At 52.4% G+C, this 18,631-nt stretch overlaps 1 protein-coding gene across 3 annotated transcripts in view; it reads right to left on the reverse strand.

Annotated features, from left to right (window-relative positions):
• The window catches only part of NAV1 (neuron navigator 1), a 251,002-nt gene that overhangs the window by 136,765 nt on the left and 95,606 nt on the right, over positions 1 to 18,631 (reverse strand). The gene's annotated exons all lie outside the window — the stretch shown is intronic.

Consider the following 18,631-nt stretch of genomic DNA (forward strand, 5'->3'; position numbering starts at 1 on the left):
GACTTATAACCATCGTCATCACCATCACCACCCATCACGCTGCAGTCACCCTCCCCAAAACCATCACCATCGCCACAACACCATCACCATCATCTTTACCACTGTCACATCACCAAAACCATCACCATTACTGCCACATCACTGTCACCACTACCACCATCACCACCTTCACTAAGACCTTCACCAAGACCATCACCATCATCTCCACCACTGTCCCCACCATCATCACTTTCACCAAGACTGTCACCATCATCTCTACCACCATCACCATCATTGCCACCATTACTGCTCCCATCACCACCACCATGGTCACCACCACATCTGCCTGCTCAGGACACTAGCTGCCTCTCCCCTTTCCTGAGCTCAGTTTGTATGAATCTCATGTGTTCTGAGTTCAGTTGAGGTGAGCTGACCTTTTTATTTTTTAATTAAAAACAAATTTTTTTTATTAAAAAACTTTTTTGGCACTGGCTGGTATGGGGATCTGAAACCTCGACCTTGGTGTTATCAACACCGTGCTCTAACTGACTGCACTATCTGGCCAGCCCCATAAAAAGAGATCTCTATTAGAAAATGAGAGGATTTGTGGTTTTATTATCAAGTTTGTTTCATTTACACATAAAACTTTTGTGCTTAAGCAAAATGAAGTACTTTATTAAAAATAAAAAGTAAAAAAAGAAAAAGGCAAGAAAACATGAATGCACAGAAGCAGAGATGCTCATGGGGTCCAGAACTCTTATCCTGGTGTCACCAGAAACCTCACTGTGCTCAGAGGACACAGCCTACCAGGCCCACAAGCCCCTGTCCCTTTCCCCAGAATGTCCCTGGCCGGTTCCTCTGCCTTTCCACTTCAGCTCTCTCCTGAGGCCTGCAGGAGCCCCTCACTGCCCTCCACCTCCCACCATCTGCACTGCCTGCTCCCTACCCCAGGCCACTGCAGTGTCACCTGGATGTCTCCAATAGCTTCAGGAGCCTTCCAGTTGGGACCCCATCACACTTGTCTCCCTACTTATTATATTCTCCCCACAGCAGCCTGAGTGACTTTTGAAAGACACAGACTTGATGTCACCTTCCCACTTAAAATCTCCCCTGACTTTCCACTGGACTTAGGAATAAAATTCAAAATCCTAACCCTAACCTACAAGGCCCTCTTGGCCCTGCCCGGCCCCTATCTTCCCAGCCTCCTGCTGTACTGCTCCCACCTCAATGACCTTTTTTCACTTTCCTCAAAAACCTGAGCTTGCTTTGATTTCTGAGCAGTGCACATACTGTTCCTCTGCCTGGCTGACTCCTGCGCAACCACAGGCCCTTGCTGAAGGTTCATTTCCTCAGAGAAGCCCTCCCTGACCAGCCCCTCTAATCTACATCATTGCACTCTTTACTTTTCCTGCAAAGCACTTATCCAACGTGAACTGAGGATTCCTTTCTGGGATTATTTGCTTAAAGCTGCTTCTCCCACAAACCTGTAAATCCATGAAGAGAAGGAATGGGTCTGTTTTGTTCACTGCTGTAACCTCAAAGACTAAAACAATATCTGGCATATAACAGATGCCCAACACATGTTGAGGGTCCCCATGACCTGCTGATAGCCATGCCTGGGCTCTTAACCAGGACGTAACATGACTCTCTCAGCTCCAGCCTGGGACACCTCCCTGCTTTTCCCACCCTCGGGCCCGCCACGCTTAGGCAATGGTGCATTTTCCCTAGAAAACTACATCCAAGGACCAGACTCTGTATTGGGCACATTGCCTGTGGTTCTGCTGGGTCACAGAGGAGTTAGGATGGGGAAGCAAGGCAGAGGAGCGACTCCTGTGCAGCTCATGCAGATTTCGATGGTGCAGGTGCTGGGAAGAGCACAGGTGGGGGAGAAGGTGTAGGGAAGAGCCCCCAGGCTCCCTCCTGTTCACACTTTGGGGAGGGGTCTGGAAGAAGCAGGCAGGGCTGCTAAGCTCAGGGGACTAGGAACCAGCCTCAGTTTTATCCACCACAGAGGCAGCTTCCCACAGCGTTCGCCCTTCCTCACTCCAGCCGTCCACGCAGCTGGGTTGGGGGTTGCATCAATCCGTTCCCAGCACCACCTCCATCTCCCCTTGGAACCTCAGGTCCCAGCAGGAGCCCTCATAGCAACACCTCACACAAGTGAGCAGTGCTGGGGCTAGGGCAAGGGGTTCAGATGCAGGCAGAGAGGTCCTAGGAGGAAAGGCAGGGTTGGGCAGTGGATGAGGAGCGATGGGCAGAGGGAGCTGGCAGGGCCATTGCCCATGACACATGGGTCTCCATACCAAGGCTTCTAAAGTGTCTATTAGCAAACATCACATTTCATCCTAAAACATCACGAAGAGGTGTGGAGGCACAGCTCCTTTCCAGGTGAGTACAGAGCCTGCTAAAGCCATCAGAATGGGGGTGTGGGGATGCTGATGAAGGTGGTGGGGGAGTGAGGCTGGGAGAATGTGAGCCTCCTGGCTCTGGGGCTGCAATATCAAACCTTTATGTGCCTGCTCTTTGAGAGAGGGGCTTGGGCTTCTGCAGACATGACCTCATTTCTTGCCTCCTGCTGTCACCCCCTCATTTTTCTGAAGAGGGACACTGAGGTGGTCTTCCAGACCCCGGGAACCCTCAGCAGGGGGAACATGTGGGCTCTATGGTTTTGAGTACCTCAAGCTGAGATGATCAGATCCAAAATTTGCAGGGGCTGGAGGCCATGGCCTGTGATGGGACTCTGACCAGTCCGACTGGCCCACCCAGTGCCTGGTGGGGGACTCCAGCCTCTCTCCTCGAGCATTTGGCATTTGCCACACTTGTGACCTTTACAGGGAGGTTCTCTCAACCAACACCCCGGCCTTGGAGAGCCAGCTCTGACTGCCCCTTGGGTTTCACTGAGCAATTATATGAGTCTCTGTGGGTGGGAGGAACTGGGGAGTGTCTTTTATTTTTTTTTAAATAAAGATGACCGGTAAGGGGCTCTTAACCCTTGGCTTGGTGTTGTCAGCACCATGCTCAGCCAGTGAGCGAGCCGGCCATCCCTATACAGGATCCAAACCCGCAGCCTTGGTGTTATCAGCACCACACTCTCCCAAGTGAGCCGCCGGCCGGCCCTTGGGGAGTGTCTTTTAAAAGCATATTTATGAGATTTAAAAGCCACACGGAGGGAGAGGTCCATTTGTTACTTGACCCTAAAACCTCAGCAGATACAGTTTTAAAAATTCATGGGTCAGGCCAGCAGCAGCCGTTTGCTCAGGTACTGCTGTGATGGGCAGCGTGTCCTCCTCCTCCCCCAGTGGACTGCCAAAAATAAGAAGGATCACGGGACAGGAATAAAGTCAGGAGACCTGGATTTGGGTCCTCAATCTGACACTCAGTGGTTGGTGGACCTTGGGTGAATTTTGCTTTCCAACATCTCGGTTTCCTCATCTGTTAAACGAGGACCGGATGTTGATCACTGAGGTCCCTCCCGGCTCTGACGTTCTAAGGCAATCTGAGGCCCCATCCACTTCTTCCTCTCTCTGTAGAAGAACACCAGCTCCAGACACGTCTGCCAGGGCAGGAACAGGACTTACCCACCCCTTGGTTTCAAGGTCTGCTGTGCATGCCAAGTCAGGACACCCTAACTTTAGAGCCCAAGGAAAGGTATAGCTTAATCAAACTTTTGTGGGAAAAAATTGCAGGCCCAGGAGTCAGGGGAGCTCCAGGTGATCCCAAATAAGTACCTGTTCCTCTCTGGGCCTTAGTTTCCTCATCTGCATAATGAAGGGTCTGCTCTTCATCTCTCCAATCCCCTTGCTCTGACATTGTGGTGCTGTGGCTTGGCTTGTCCCAGAGTCAGGAGTAAGGGGACCGTGCTCTCAGGTGGAGTCCCCTCATGCTCTGGAGAGCTGTCTCTTGACCTTGCCTGGAGCCTGGCTTCATGGAGATGGAGCTGGGCACTCTCGCCTCTATTCTTGGCACTCATTTTTGAATTCCATTCAGAGAAATCCTGACAAGCCACATGCCAGAGGGAGCTGCCTGCTGGCTCTACAACGGAGCCCAGATGGAGCCCCGTACTACCCTGCTCCCAGAAACCCCGAATCCTCGAATCCACAGGCTCTCAAAATCTCAGGGCAGGAGGGAGCTGAGAGGAAGAGAGGCAGGCCGGCGCCTGCCCAGGACAAAGGCTGAAGGTCCAGCAGCCCTGCCCCACCTGCTCCTGCTCCTCCAGGCTGCTGATGGGCGACATCCTTTGGGCAGGCAATGAGCCCAGGAGATGGACGTGGAGGGAGGCGTCATTGGCCCCTCCCAACCATCATTCGCAGGTCTCATTTGTGATAAAGGCAAGCTCTTCAAGTCCAATCCACGTCCTTCCTACTACTATCATATCGTTCTCTCCTGATCTCTGCGCAGTGGATATAAAGGACAGTTGCTCTACCACCCTCACAGACCATCCCCCACCCCATCTGTCTTCCAGACTATGTTTCCTACAGAGCTGCTTGAGATAATATATGGTTTGGTTTTTTTTTTTTTTTGGTAAGGAGGGAGGCAAGACAAGAGTGGGGGTGGGGACAGATTCCCTTTCCACTTAAGTCTGGCTCAGGCTGACGCTAGTGTCAGTTTGCATTCTCTGAACATATGGGAGTCAAGAAGCAAGACAGAGGCACAAGGTCCAGAGGGAGGAGCTGGCCTCCCCCAGCATCATCCCTGGGCAGATGGGAAGACCCAGTGTGGCTGGGACTGGAGGGATTAGAGAGGTGGTCTGTCTGAGAAGATGGTGGGATTCTGGAGCCCCATGCCCTCAGCTCTGGTAAACTGCTCCCTCTGTCCTCAGACTCCTATCCAAATGGGACTTATGTGGGTAAATGGCCTTCACCTGCTACTCACTCACAGCTCCCTGCTCCCTCTTTCCTTACACATGAATTCAGGGAATCAAAACAGATACCAGTCATGGTCCAAAGTGATCAGAAACCAGAAAAGGAAAACCACTATCCCAAAATCTCAACAAGAGCAGTTTGAGGCAGATGGAATGGCTTTTTAAAACTTGTACACTCACACAGATAATTGAGAGATGAGGGTAAATGCACCGTGGATGGTAGAAACTCCAAACTGCAGCAGGTTTGCTGTCAGGCTGGGAGTGGGAGAAGGCAGACTCAATTCTGGCCCGTTAATGAAGATTCTCCACTGGTGTGGCTGCAGAAAAGGAGACAGGAGCTCTGAGCACCACCCTGGTCTCACCCTCTCCTCTCATCTTGCTCAGCCAAGGGAGGAGTGATGGTGATTATCTGCCCACCTGTGGCTCTTGCTCTCAACCTTCCAGAGACAGACGCAGGAAGAGAATAGGAAGAGGCTTTTCAAAGCTTATTCTGCACCTAGTGGTTTCCTACATGTAGTGCTTGAGTGGGGTCAGAGACCGAGGGTGGGCTTCACCCCCACCTCTGAGGGCCCTCAGCACAGGTTTCTGATTTCTAAGCCAGCAGCTGGATCTTGACAACGAGCTCCAGGAACTGACAGTGTTGGAGGCACAATGAGCACAAGCTGTACCCAGGCAAAATCTGCAGAGCTGGCCCCAGAAAAGAGGCAAGAAGCAAAGAATGCCAAGCAGATCTGCGGGAGTGGCCAAGGCAACCAAGAGCAGCCTGTCTGGAGGATTTCCTGAGCATGGCAAATGGAAAGGGCTGGGAGAATGGGGGACACGCTTCAGCTAGGTGAAGGTCGGGAAGGAAGAAACGTGGGTGGGAGGATGCTGGTGCTTCTTAATCAGATGCAAATATAAGGCAGACAGCATGCAAACTGACATGTCTAATTTTTGTGTCTGCAGTTTGGGCGGTGTTTGGAAAGGAACTAGCATCCTGGGGGAGCTTCTTCCCGAGAAACAGCTCAGCACACAAAGGCAGGACCTGATGAACAAGTCACCTGGTTGACTCCGCTGTGATGAGACGGTGGCAAGGCCCAAGGACACCAAAAGAAGAGAAGAGGGCATTCTGGAGATGGCAGGTCTGGCTGCAGGGGAGAAAGAGGAGGCAGGTGGGCTGGTGGCAGACTGGTGGCAAAGGGGTGGGATGAGGGCTTGCTAAGGCTCAGGAAGAGGAGTCCTGAAAAATACAGGACTCTGAGCACAGACAGGCTGGGAGTTCCAGAGCCCAGGGGCTGTGTCTCCCCCACCAAAATGGGAGCCCCTGAGACAAGACCCATGTTTACCCCATCTAACTAGTGAGTGCTTGAGTACAGGGCTGAGTCTCCCCCATCAGCACAGAGAGCTCCTAGGGGCCAGGTCTATGTCTCCCACCCCGGTCTGGGGCTCCCTGAGGATAGGGGCCATGTCTCTTTCCTCTACAACCCCACGTGGTGGGGGTGAATAGATAAGAATGAAGTAATAATATAAAACTACCATATTAGGTGCTTTTCATGTGCTAGCCACTATACATACTGCATTACATACCTTATCTCATTTAATCTTCACAGCAATCCTATGAGGGAGCTATTATTTGACCCATTTAAAAGATGAGGAAACTAAGCTCAGAGAGGCTAATTGGCCCAGGGTCTTAAAGCTAGTTGATACCGAGCCAGGATTTGAACTCAGATCTGTCTGACTCCATCCCCTGTGCATTTGGCCACTATGCTCTGTGTCCTCCCTCATAGGACCCCAAGGGAACAAGGGTGATGACTTAGGCTATACAGAGCTGCTGCACACAACTTGAGTGGAGAGGCTGGGAACTCAACAATTGTGATCCAAAGATACAATTTCAGCAGGAAACCCAATCTCTGTGCAGAGTGTGGGAAAATGGCAGGAATCCACCCCCTGCCCAGGCCCAGGCCCATTCTAGGCTCTTCTGGCTCAGAATCAGGGCTAGATCCTCTGTGGCAAATTTCTTCTCATCCCCTGTTGGACACCCCTCCCCTTAAGGCGAGGCTAAGGGGCCCAGCTCAACCCTATGTTTATGGGAAATAATGGGTCAGCATCAAGCCCCTCCACCTGTTCCCCCATGAGAGAAGGGAAGAAGCCAGGATGTCTTGGACTCGTTCCTCCCCAGATGTCCTCCCAGCTGTGTGGTAACAGGCCACTGGGTGGATTTTATGCCTCAGCATAAAATCCTAGGAGGAAACTTCGAGGACCACCAGAAGTGCTGTTGGTCAATGGAAGGACTGGGAACTGGGCAGATAGCTTCAGAGGACCCAGGGCAGACTGGGGACAGATAAGCCCAGGATAAAGCTATGGATCAGACCTCAGTCCCCATCGCTGCCCAGAAACTAGGATGTTGCCAATTTTCACCCTCCTCTAGACAGCAGCCAGGCCCCGGGTTAAGGACTGGGAATGCGTAATGAACAAAAGGTGCTACCTTTTGACAATCTTCTCCACACCTCATGTTCTGTCCACTTTTTCATACTGATTGTTATTTTCTTTTCATCATAGTCTAAACAAACACTGGGCTGACACAGAACCTTAAAAACCTTTGACAAATCCAATTCTCCTCTGTCCTTGTGAGGAGTCAATCAGAGCTCACTCCCTCCCCCCACCCCCGGGTAAATTAGCTGATCTCTTGGACACAGGAGGCATGGAGCTGAGGGCACCTGGGCTCTGCCATGTGGACCACAGACAGAAGAGGTCAGTCTGTGGTACAAGAGGAGAGGCATCGGATGTGTAGAGCAAACAGAGGAGAGAGCAAGAATGCTGAGCAGCTGAAGACATTCAGTAAAGATAACTCCCTTCCCCCCGGAAACCTGGCTATCTCTGAGCTCTGGCCCTGTGAGACAGCTCTGGGTCCTATCATAAGCTCCCCCTTAATTTAAGCTGGCTCCAGGGGGCTTCTAAATGCACAACCAAGAGTCTGAGCTAAAATGTCAGAGCTGAATTAAAAGAGGGCCAATGACTGGAGCCAATCTGTAAATGAAGCCCATTGGGATTGCTGGTCACCACCAAGGTCTGCTGAGCCACTGTGGTTAGGACGTGGAAGGACAGGTTGTCTTCAGGTCTGCAGGGAAGGTGGGAACAGAACTAATTTTACTGATCACCTACGGTGTGCCAGGTGCTATATACTCACTCTTCTATTTAATCCTCAGTTACCCCCAGGCACTAGGTATTAGCCCCAAACTACAGATGAGGAATAGGTGCAAAAACGGCCAAGGACAGCCAGCTGGTAAGCACTGGAGATCTGAACCCTTATATGCATGACTCTAAAGCTGGAGCTCTTTCTTTTGCCCCAGGTAGTCACAGACCCAGAGACACATGGAGTTCCAGGCTGAGGGCAGATATCAGAGTCTTGGTGTACACCTGTCCCCTGTAGCAGATATGCTGGCCCTACTGGAACACCAGAATGGGTGTGTAGGTGGAGAAGTGTGTGCAGATGGCGGTCAAAGCGTACCAGCCATAGACCCCACTAACTGTCCCTAGTCTGGCAACAGGTACCCAAGAGGGTCCAGGGATGTGCTAGGCTCCCAGCTCCCCATGCCACTAAACTCTTGAAGGAGACCTCAGAGTAGTATCACTGCATTTAAAATAAAAGATCTGGATGGCTGCCCAGGAGGGTTTGCCATGCCTCTGGGATGCTACAAGGCCAGCATTCTCCACATGTGAGAGGCCTATGGCATAGTGGTTAAGGAGACAGGTGCTCAGGAAGACCCCTTGGGGTTCATACATAGGCCCTTCCAGTTCCTGGCTGTTTGACCTTGGGGAAACTACTTAACCTCTTAATTTCCTTATCTGTAAAATGGAGACAAAAATAGTATCAAACTCACTAGGTTGTTTTGGCCATCAAATGAACGAATACATGTAACATGCTTAGAACAGGGCCTGGTGCATAACACCACAACACATAATAAATGATAGATATCGATATCATGAGTCCTCAGATATTCCATGAAGCTAACGTCCCCCTAGATGCAGCACTCTGGGAAATCTAATCTAGCAATCAGGGGCTACTGGCTGAGGGGGAGCGGTAGGGAAGAAGTCGCACCCTGAATGCAGACAGGGTGGACATCTGCAGCACCGCCACGTGCCAGCCTCTGCAGCCCTTCCCCATGTGGCGTCTCACCCAGTCCTCTCAGAGCTGGGAGTCTAATCTCAATTTTACCAATAAGGAAGCTGAGGCTCAAGTGGTTAAGTGGCTTATTCAAGAGCCACAGTGAGTGAGTGACACATCCAGGATTCACACTCAGAAGGGGCTAGAGGAACAGCTTACCCCAGGCTGACATTTCAGGCCTCCACTCTTGCTGAGCCTGCTCGGCATCCTCATCCCAGCCACCTCGGCCCTCTTCCTTCATGTCCTCTCAGGAAGCTCCTCCCAAGAGCCTTCGTGAAGCTCCTGGGCTTTGCTCTGTCCAGCACTAGCCAAGACCTGTGTCATGACTGCCCATCTGTCGGTCTGCTTCCCACACTAGACAGTGAGAATCCTGGGAAGCAGGATACATGGCAAGTAGTTGGCACCAAGGAATGTTTGCAGAGGGCAGGAAAGGACTGATTATTATAGACCTGGGCTCTCAGGGCCATTGCCAAACTGGTTTAGACTAAGGGTTCTAGAATATCTATAGGGCAAGGGCAGCAAAGAGTTGCTCCATGTCATGCAAGAGGCAGTAGAGTACAGTGGCTGAATGTATGAGCCTGAATCAAGCCTTGCTTGAATCTTAACTTTACCTTGAACTTGTCCCGAGTCTTTGGACAAGCTGCTCAGCATCCCTTAGACTGCCCTAAGTTTCCTCATGTAAACCTTATAGTAGGGTTACCAGTCAGTAGGAATGCACCAGTAGGGCCATACTGATTGTTAAAAAATATGGAACACTCCCTTACCAGTAGGCAAATAAGTGTTTCTTTGAGCCCTCATGTGCTCCCCCAGCCACCCTGGCTGCCTGGGCCCTTCCTCGGGAACCCCCACAGTCCAGCAACCACAGAGCTCACAGCTGGCATAACAGGGGACCCTCAGGATTCCTTCAGCTCTGCAGCCTGTGAGGTTGTTAAATATTTTGCATGACCCTTGAATAATATCTCACTGTGAGGATGAAATGGGTTTATACAAACAAAGAGCTCAGCACAGCTGGCAAACAGTGAGTGCTCAATAAATGTTAGCCATTATTGTTGCTAATCCCCAGTGACTCAGACATGTCTGTGAGTGTTAAATGGTCCTCCACAGGTCCTCAGGATGAAGGTCCTGACCTATCTGCAAAGTACATGGCTTTGATTAGCATCTCGGGGCTGAGTGCTTCCTTCTGGGGAAACCAAACCCTGAAGCCAGGCCCTGAGTTGTTCCAAAGCTGCAAGCTGGGTTGAGGGACCTCAGAGAGGCTTGGGGTCCCAAGCAGAGAGGTCTGGCTGTGGCACTTCTGGGAGCCCAGCAGTTCCCTTGATGGTGGCAGCAGGAGAAGTAGCAGCCTCTCCATGCTGCCCACTGAGCAGCAAGCAAAGCTCACTGCGTGGGCAGTGTGTCAAGCAGCACAGGGGCTGAGCCCTGCCCCTGCAGCTGAGGAAGGCCACCCTTCACGGCTGCTGCCATCCACCATAACAGTGGAAGCAGCAGCAGCACTGGCCTGCCTGCCTCCCTGCTCCCAACGGGCATCCATTGCTGCCTTCCCTGCTGTTGTTAACTCCCCTCCCTCAGTGCTGCAGCTGAGGGCAGGATGACAGGGAGGCCACACTGTGAATGCTGCACAACCCCTGGACACCATGTAGCTATCAAGGTTATGTGGAAGCATTAAGATAGTAGGGTAGTACCCAAACCTTGTGGCAACCCCTGAACTCTAGATCAACACCTCCTGGGACACCTAGATTCGAGGGCAAAACCCAATCTTCTATGGCAAAACACCCTAGCTCCTAATAACAGCAGAATCCTATGGCAATGCTCAGGGCATGGCAACTGGAACAGGCTGCTGAAACCCCAAAGGAAAAGAGGAAGATGAAGACTTGAGTTTAGGGTAAGTCACCCCCTGTGGGCCATCCTACCAGGGGCGGAACGCTTCCTTCACTCCCTGAAGGACCATTTGCTCTGAGGGCTCCAAGCCAGCTAGTCCCAATCCAGTCCTCCTGCCTTCATCCAAACAAAGCTGGATGGCTGGAATGCCTTCTCCCCTTATGCCAAGTGTTTGATTTCTTTAAAGAGCTCCCCAATTTCCAGCTCCTTCAGGAAGCCTTCTTGGATTGAACAAATAATCTAGGAGGTGAAATGTGCCCCTCCGAATTGTATGCAGTTGAAGAACTCTACTGTCTATTCCCAAACTGGCTCAATGTCTGGGTTCTGCTATGTATAGTTCATGCTTTGCTGTGGGTCATGGGTCTGCCTTTGGCAGGGCACTCCCCAGGGCTGGGGCAGTGGAGGATGGATCCGGGGTCAGGGCGGAGCACTGCACCTCAGGCTGCAGGACCTAATCAGAGCTGCTCCTAATTGTAGGGACAACCTCTGGGCACAGTGGTATCCTCTTCCTTGGTCGCTCCCATGCAGACACTGCAGGGGTGGCAAGAGCAATCTTCCCTCTAGCAGACAGATGGGGAGATTGAGGGGCCCGATCCCATCAGTCAGGAATCTCTCCAAGGACCAGTGGGCACAGGACTCTTTCAGGGATCCTTTGGAGGCGAACCCTGATCGCTCTCCTCGATGCAAACGTCTGCCCAGAGCCTACAGTTGAGTCCCGGCGCACTCCATTTGGATCAGCCATGATCCCACCCCAACCTGCCTTTCTGGTCTTATCTCTTCTCTCACCTCATTTCCCATCTCTCCTCCAGCCAGACAGAACTCCTCACCACCCCACCATCAAGCCCACATTTACCTCCTTCCTTCCTTTCCCAGTCCCTCCTGCCTCTGCTGTCAGAATCCCACCCTTCTTTCAAAACTCACACCACTGCTGCAGAGCGTTCCCCTCCCCACCCACCATGCATGGGCCCCCACATACTCCGGTTCCAGCTCAGGTGTCCTCACCCTCCTCAGTAGCCCTTTCTGACTTTTTCATAGCACATATCACACTCATGAGCCTGGCACTGGAATGAGCATGGATCCTTCTTATCTCCTCATCTAGCCTGTCAGAAACTAGCAAGCTGGGCCTAATGCCTGTCTCAGGATCAGTGCTTTACCCACGCTTACTGCTCGACAAGGTGCTCCTGCATTAAATAGAATCAAATGCAATGTTTGGGGGAATCTTGGGGCTCCTGGAAGCCATTTATCACAGGGGTTGAGTTCATATCCTGGTTCTGTTGTTCACTTGTCTTACTGGCTTTCAGCAGGTTACCCAAATTTTAGTGTCTCAGTTTCCTCATTTGTGAGTACCAGGATCATAGGATTTTATTGTAAGCAGTAAGTGACTTATTACACATAAGGAACAAGATCAATGCCTCCCATATACCAAGTGATTGATAAATGTTAGTTATTATCATTAGATTATTGCATTCTTGGTTTTTTTTTACACCCCACTCCCTCTCCCCCAGAAAGATAGGTCCCAGAGCTTCTAAGAGGCAGCTCCTCAGTCTGGGGATGTCGGAATCCTAGGCCCCATGACAGCTTAGGGACCTCGCAGAGAGAAGGCAGGGCCTCCTGGGGGACTGCCAGCTTCTCCCAAAGGGAAGGGCCTGTTTCATGGGTCACCAAGGGCAAGGGGAGACTGTGTCTTCACAGTGTGAGGAATAACCAGCATTTACAGTGCTTTTCTGGGAAAGAAGCTAAGGAGTCCAAACCCCTGCAGTCCCTGCCTGGGGGTCTGTTTGGGGGAAGTTGTTCCAACACATTTATATTTCAGACTTTTAAATGTGCCCAGCTCTTGCATACACTCAAATGCACCTTTACTATGTGCATATGTGCTGGAGACCTGTGAGTGTGCAAACATTGATACGCACTGATCCACGTGCACACATATCACCTACTGCACGCCCTGTGTTCACACCCTGATGTCCAGCCTCACCCAAGTTCTAAGGCTCTATGCTGTGTGCCATATAACCTATCAACCCAATGCCTCCTGTCGCACTTGCCTAAGTCTTCTTTTTTCAGCATTCACTATCTTCCTATCCCTCCCCGGGTCATGGTTTATAACTGTGGCTCTTCATGGAAACACCAGGAGTTTATGATATTCAACCACCCAGACCAGAACATACCCAACAGCAACACCCTGAATGGATAACCTACAAAACAAGTCTGGGATGCCAGGGGGGCCAATGGCAGGAGACTGGACAGCACCCCAGGGCTTGAGTCTGCCCTCGTTCTTGGTTTCCACATCCCCAACTCACAGGAACTGGCACCCTGAGAAGCCCAGAGTGAGAGCTGCCGCCCAGAAATTAGAAGACTCTGTGGAGAAACCGCCCACTCCAGTGGCCCCAAAATGTATCATTGAGATGTCTAAAATAGACTCCAGGAGGACTCAGGCCAAGGCCCAGCCCCTGCTGAGCCCTGGCTGCCCTGCTGAGGTTTGGCTGGAGCTAAGTTGGAGAAGAACTGTATCAAACACACGATGTCCAACAATGTTGGCAGTGATGGCCTGGAACCCACTGGAGCCAAAGCTCTTGGGGGGTGAACCTGTAATCTGCTCTCTGCACTCTCCCCTCCCTACCTCAGCCCCAGAACAGGCTTGAGGAGTCTGGGGACTCCCATTAGGTCCTCATTCTCCCCTAATGGGAGATTTCCACCCTTGAAACTTGCCCCTCCACAGGCCAGAGGCATAAAGTCGGGGCGGGGGAGGAGTGCTTATAAAAGATGAAAAGCCCCTGGCCCACCCCACTTACCCCAGGCCCACACTGCTGCCCCACATGGGACCCCTATGCTGGACACCCCCTGGCACAACCCTATGCCTCCCTCAGCCTCCAGCAGGGAGATGTGAGCAGTTCCTGGGGAATCTTCCCAGTCTGCACCCTGATCTCTGCTGGTCAGAAAGAAGCAGAGACCTGTGTTCATTGAACAAGGTAGAACTGAACCCAAGAGGCTCTGGTGTGTTCTGCTTCCCACAGGAAGCCCCATCCCCAGAAGTGGCAGTGTGGGAGAAGGTGTGGGAGGTGGCATCTGCCTGGAGCGTTGACCCAGCGTTCCAAGGGCTCCTATGGGAGGGAGCCTGCCCACGCAGGGCCATTGAGCAGGGCCTGGCCCCCTGGCCCTTCCTGTGCATGAGAGAGGAGGCTGCAGGCTCCTGGGACATCAAACGCATCTGGGTAATGCAAACAGGGTGTGTGGGGAGGTCAGCCAGCACAAATGAGAAACACGTGGCATCCATTTCCCCTCTGCTGGCTGGCTAGTGCGGGGTTTCCAGGTGGAGGGAGGACAGCTTCCAGGACCATGAGAAAAGCAGCCAGGTGCTATGGGTGCCCAGCAGGGAGCCACTCTGAGATGCAGACATTATGAGGGAGCTGGACTCCACTGGGCTTGGGAGTCAGACGGAAGAGGTGAGACTCCGCCCCCGATAGGATCTTATTTAAAATAATAATAATAAAAAAAAGACAAATGGAAGAAAAATGAAAGGAGGAGGTAAAGGGGATGGAGCATGTCTGGCCTCAAATATAAGAAATCTGTGAAAGGCAGGCTAGCTTAACCTGTAAGGATCCAGAGAGCAAATTTGGATCCATGGGTGGAAGTTCTTGGAAGACAGCATCTTGGCTCAACTATTAGAAAGAAAAAGATCTTTCTAATAATGAGCACTTTCAAGGAAAATAAGGTAGTGAGCCCTCTGTCACTGGGGAGTGTGTAAACAGAACACCCACCTGCCTATAATGCTGTAGAGGGATTAATCTTGGCTTTAGGTGGGTGGCTCAACCAGACAATTTCCATTCTGCAGTTGTATGAAATGCCAGGGAAGGGCGAGGGAGGCGGAGCGCTCTGCACAGAGGAGGGGACTTCTCTCCCCCTGGCTGTTCAGGGAGACACTGCAGTGTGCTGCAGAGGTGGTGGAGCAGCAGGGTGCTGAGCTGCAGTGATGGACCCTGGGGGCTCTGCTCAGCCTGGTCAGTGCAGCCCTGGCTTTCCCTTGAGCTCCATGGAGCAACCTGCACCTTCAGCCTTTGGGGTCAGAGGCTGTGAGGTGTGGGTAAGTGTGAGTGGAGGGATAGCTGCAGAGAAGGGCAAGATTGCAGGTGAGCAGAAGAGGAAGGATCTGGTGTTGGCAGCCTGGAGTAAGGGGCAGGTTGGGGGCAGCTGTAGTCACAACAGCAGACTAGACAGGGATGAAGGTTGGTGAGGGGTGGAACAAGAGGGAAGTGTCAGGAACACCCCAGGATTCCAGGTGACTTGGTCCTGTTAGCCATTCAATCCAGGTCTAGAAGGGGCCTGTGGCCTGGGGTTGAAGCCACCAGTCATGGTAAAGAGCATCTCCCTGGCTTGGTTTATGTTCCAGGGACCCAGAGAAGCTCTGGTACCTTTTCCCAGAGCAGAGGACCTGCCCCTAAGACCTGCTCATCCATCCATGCGTTACTCTCAGAAGCAGAGCCATGGGCCTGTCTCATGAGGACGGCTTTGGCTGCAGCAATGTGAACAAGGCAATGCCCAAAGGAGAGGAACAGGACCTGCGTGGGGGCCCACACCTAGCCTTGGAAGAAAGCATTCTGAACATGGTGAGAAATGTTCTCAGTGCTAACCTTAAAGAAGACAGGAGACCTCACAGCTTGAAGGTTCTCTGATAGTTCCTCCTCCCCATGCACATACACTCACTGGCAGGCCCCCACCCCTCACCAAAGCCTTTCCCTCAGCATCTCCCAGCATGACTGCTGCTGCCCAGGGGGAGGGCAGAAGAGAGCTACGGGCTCACCCTCTTGCTAGGCCTCGGGGAGCCCCTGGAAGGCATCGGGAATGGCTCTGGGTGTGGAGCCTCTGACAGGAAGGTGCTGGGTGAGCTTGTAGGTATCACCTATCCACTCTGGGCAGCAGTTCTTTGGAGAATTCATAATATCTCTTCTACCCACCCCCGCCCCCCAATGCACTGAATAAAAACAGGGAAAAAAAAAGTGTTTGTGAGGACATTTTTTTCTCCCCTCCTACTCAAAGCATCCCAGGGCACATTGTCAGTAATAACCCCTGCACATCCCCCCCAAAACCCCACAGCAACCACTTGGTGTAGAAATGGATAGCTTCCTGCCTTTCTTCCTCATTTCTGCTTGGCCTGTGCTTCTGAGGGCCTAACTGTTGTCATGGCAACCCTTCACGTGGGTCCAGACACCTTCCGTGAGGAAGTGGGACTAGGAACTCCAGGTTCGTGGCTTCTTTCATACCTTGACCTTGGGCAGTTTTAGCTGTCCCACTTTGTCCTCTTTTGCTGGAGGACCAAAGGGGGGAAAACTGAATTTTGGAGAGTCAACAGATTAATTTTGCTTTAAGATTCTTAGGCCCAGGGCCAATGAGGTAGGAAGAGTGTGCTTTGGGATGTTATTGTAATATAACTGCTCTGCATTAATATAGGCTCTCTTTAAGCTGCCTGGGACATTTTCAAAGTCTTACTGATCACCTTAATGTGCCCATACCTATTGGGTAAGGATGAACCATGGGAGGGTCTCTTCAGTCACGACTGGGGAAACTGAGTCCCAGAGAAGGTCACAGAGCTTCAGACTTCTGAACAGGAGACTCAGGAACGAAGCCTTCCACCCTGCCCCAGACCCAGGCCAAAAGCCTGGTGGCCTTTCCTCCAGGAGCCAAACTGCCTGATGTGGACTATCAGGCCAGGGTCCAAAGGCATTTGATTCCTGGAATTAGCCCATTTCTCCCAGGACCTACCCCTCCATCTTCCAAGTTTCTATGGTTCCCCAGTGGGACCCTAGTTACTTGGCAGCTTCCAAGGTTAGGGAAGGAACAGGGAGCCTGCCTAGACCATCTGGGCTCCAGCTGATTTCTGGGAATGAGATGATAAGGTTTCAATTCTTCCCTTTTATTCTAGAAAGGCTCTTATTTGGGGTTGCCTTAACCCTCCCTGCCCATCCCCTCACCCACCAGAGAGTGAAGCCCTTCAGCCTCTCTGTGGGGCCATCAGGGCAGCTCTGGTGGCCCATGCCCAGCAGACACCGCCTTGGGCAGATTCCTCTTCACTGCCTGACTCTCCCCTCTCAGTCAGGACTCCTAGGAAGAGCCATGTCTTAGGACTCAGAGATAAATGCAGAATCTCTCTTCCATCATTAACTCATAGATGACTTTAAGGCCCTCAGCCTTTTTGACCCTGCATTGCTGCAACTAGAAAGTGGAAGTGGTGTTCTCTCTTCACTTCCAAGGTTGTGAAAGGCTCCTGTGTAAGTGTGCTTTGAGAAGTGACAACTGCTGAGCAGGAATATAGCTCAGTTCTCCTCTCCTGCTCCCCTCCGCAGCCAGTTCTAGGACTACTTGTCAAGGTTTCTCTGTGGTTACTACCTCTTGAGTAGCAACTAAAAGAGCTTCAATGGGCAGCCAGCTCCTGGGCAGTGCAGGGAATTCCAGGTCTGGGGAGGGCCCAGATCAGCTAAGTCATCCTAAACTGAAGCCCTGACCTTGAAAATGGGGCTGTGCCCTCTGCTATTCCATGACACTCCCTTCCCCTTCCTAAGTCTCTCTCTCTCTCTCTGTCTCTGTCTCTCTCTCTCTCTCTCTCTCTCTCTCTCTCACACACACACACACACACACACACACACACACACACACACACACACACACACACACACACACACACACACACGATCCCATCCCCCAGTCTGCCTGGTACCTCATCCTCATGCCTCAGTCACAATTCAATTACTACCTCCTTAAAGAGGCCTAAGGCAGGCTTCCCCTTTCCAGTTCCTCTCTGTCACATGGTCCAATTTCATTTTTCCCATAACCCTCCTCTTGTCTAGAATTATTTCATTAATGCTTTCCCTTATTGTCTGTTTTGCCCCATTAGACTGCACGCCCCTCGAGGGCAGGGCCTGGGACAGGCTGGTCCCAGCACTGAGCACAGGGGCGGCAGAGGGAGGCTCCCTTTGCAGAGGGAGGCTGCCCTATCAGCTTCTGCACCCACCCACCCCATCCCCACCTTGCCCTGCCGGCGCTGGGGCTTTCAGGAGGGGCTTTTGGAGGGAAGAGGCTGCTCTTCCCGTTTTTTTGCTCTTGTCCAGTCTCCCGGTTGCCTCCTAAAGCCTATCTGCGGCCTCCTACGTGAGGATGGGTTCTTATCAGATCCAAATCCTTGCCCTTGGTCAGGGGACCGTCATCCTGGCCCACACCGGGGCCGGGGGAACCCCCGGGAAGATGCGGCAGGCCGAACCGGTCTCCTCCAGCTTCGCACTCTCCAGGCCGCCAGATGAGCCCCTCCATCCATGCCCACCCTCCCAGCCCGCCACGGGGCCCCGCCCCTTCACACGCGCACGGACACGCCCCTTCCCAGCCCCCAGCGGGGCGGGCAGCCTGCCGGCACCCGGGAAGCTCGGGTCCCTCGGCGCCGGGGGCCCCGCATCCCAGCCACCGCAAGTCCGCGCAGTCAAGGCGGCTCGCTCGGGCTCCAGGCCTCGCCGGCACGGCAACCTTGGGTCCGGCACATCCCCAATCTATCCCTCTCTGAGGGCAGGGGCTCTCCGGGGAAAGCAAGCGGGTTCCGGGGCCCGCTCCGGGTTTTTTTTTTTTTTTTTTTTTTTACAAGGACTCTTCAGGCTTGGAGAACAATGGAGCAGCTCTCAGCGCTTCCTCTACCCGAGAAAGCTTTGTTCCTCCCTTCCCGCCTGCTCGGCTTCCATCAGCCAAAGGGCAGAGGCTTCCCGGTCAACCTGGAGGCTCAGCGCAAAAGCTCAGAC

The sequence above is a fragment of the Cynocephalus volans genome, chromosome 11, assembly GCF_027409185.1.
Source record: "Cynocephalus volans isolate mCynVol1 chromosome 11, mCynVol1.pri, whole genome shotgun sequence".
Taxonomy (NCBI): Eukaryota; Metazoa; Chordata; class Mammalia; order Dermoptera; family Cynocephalidae; genus Cynocephalus; species Cynocephalus volans.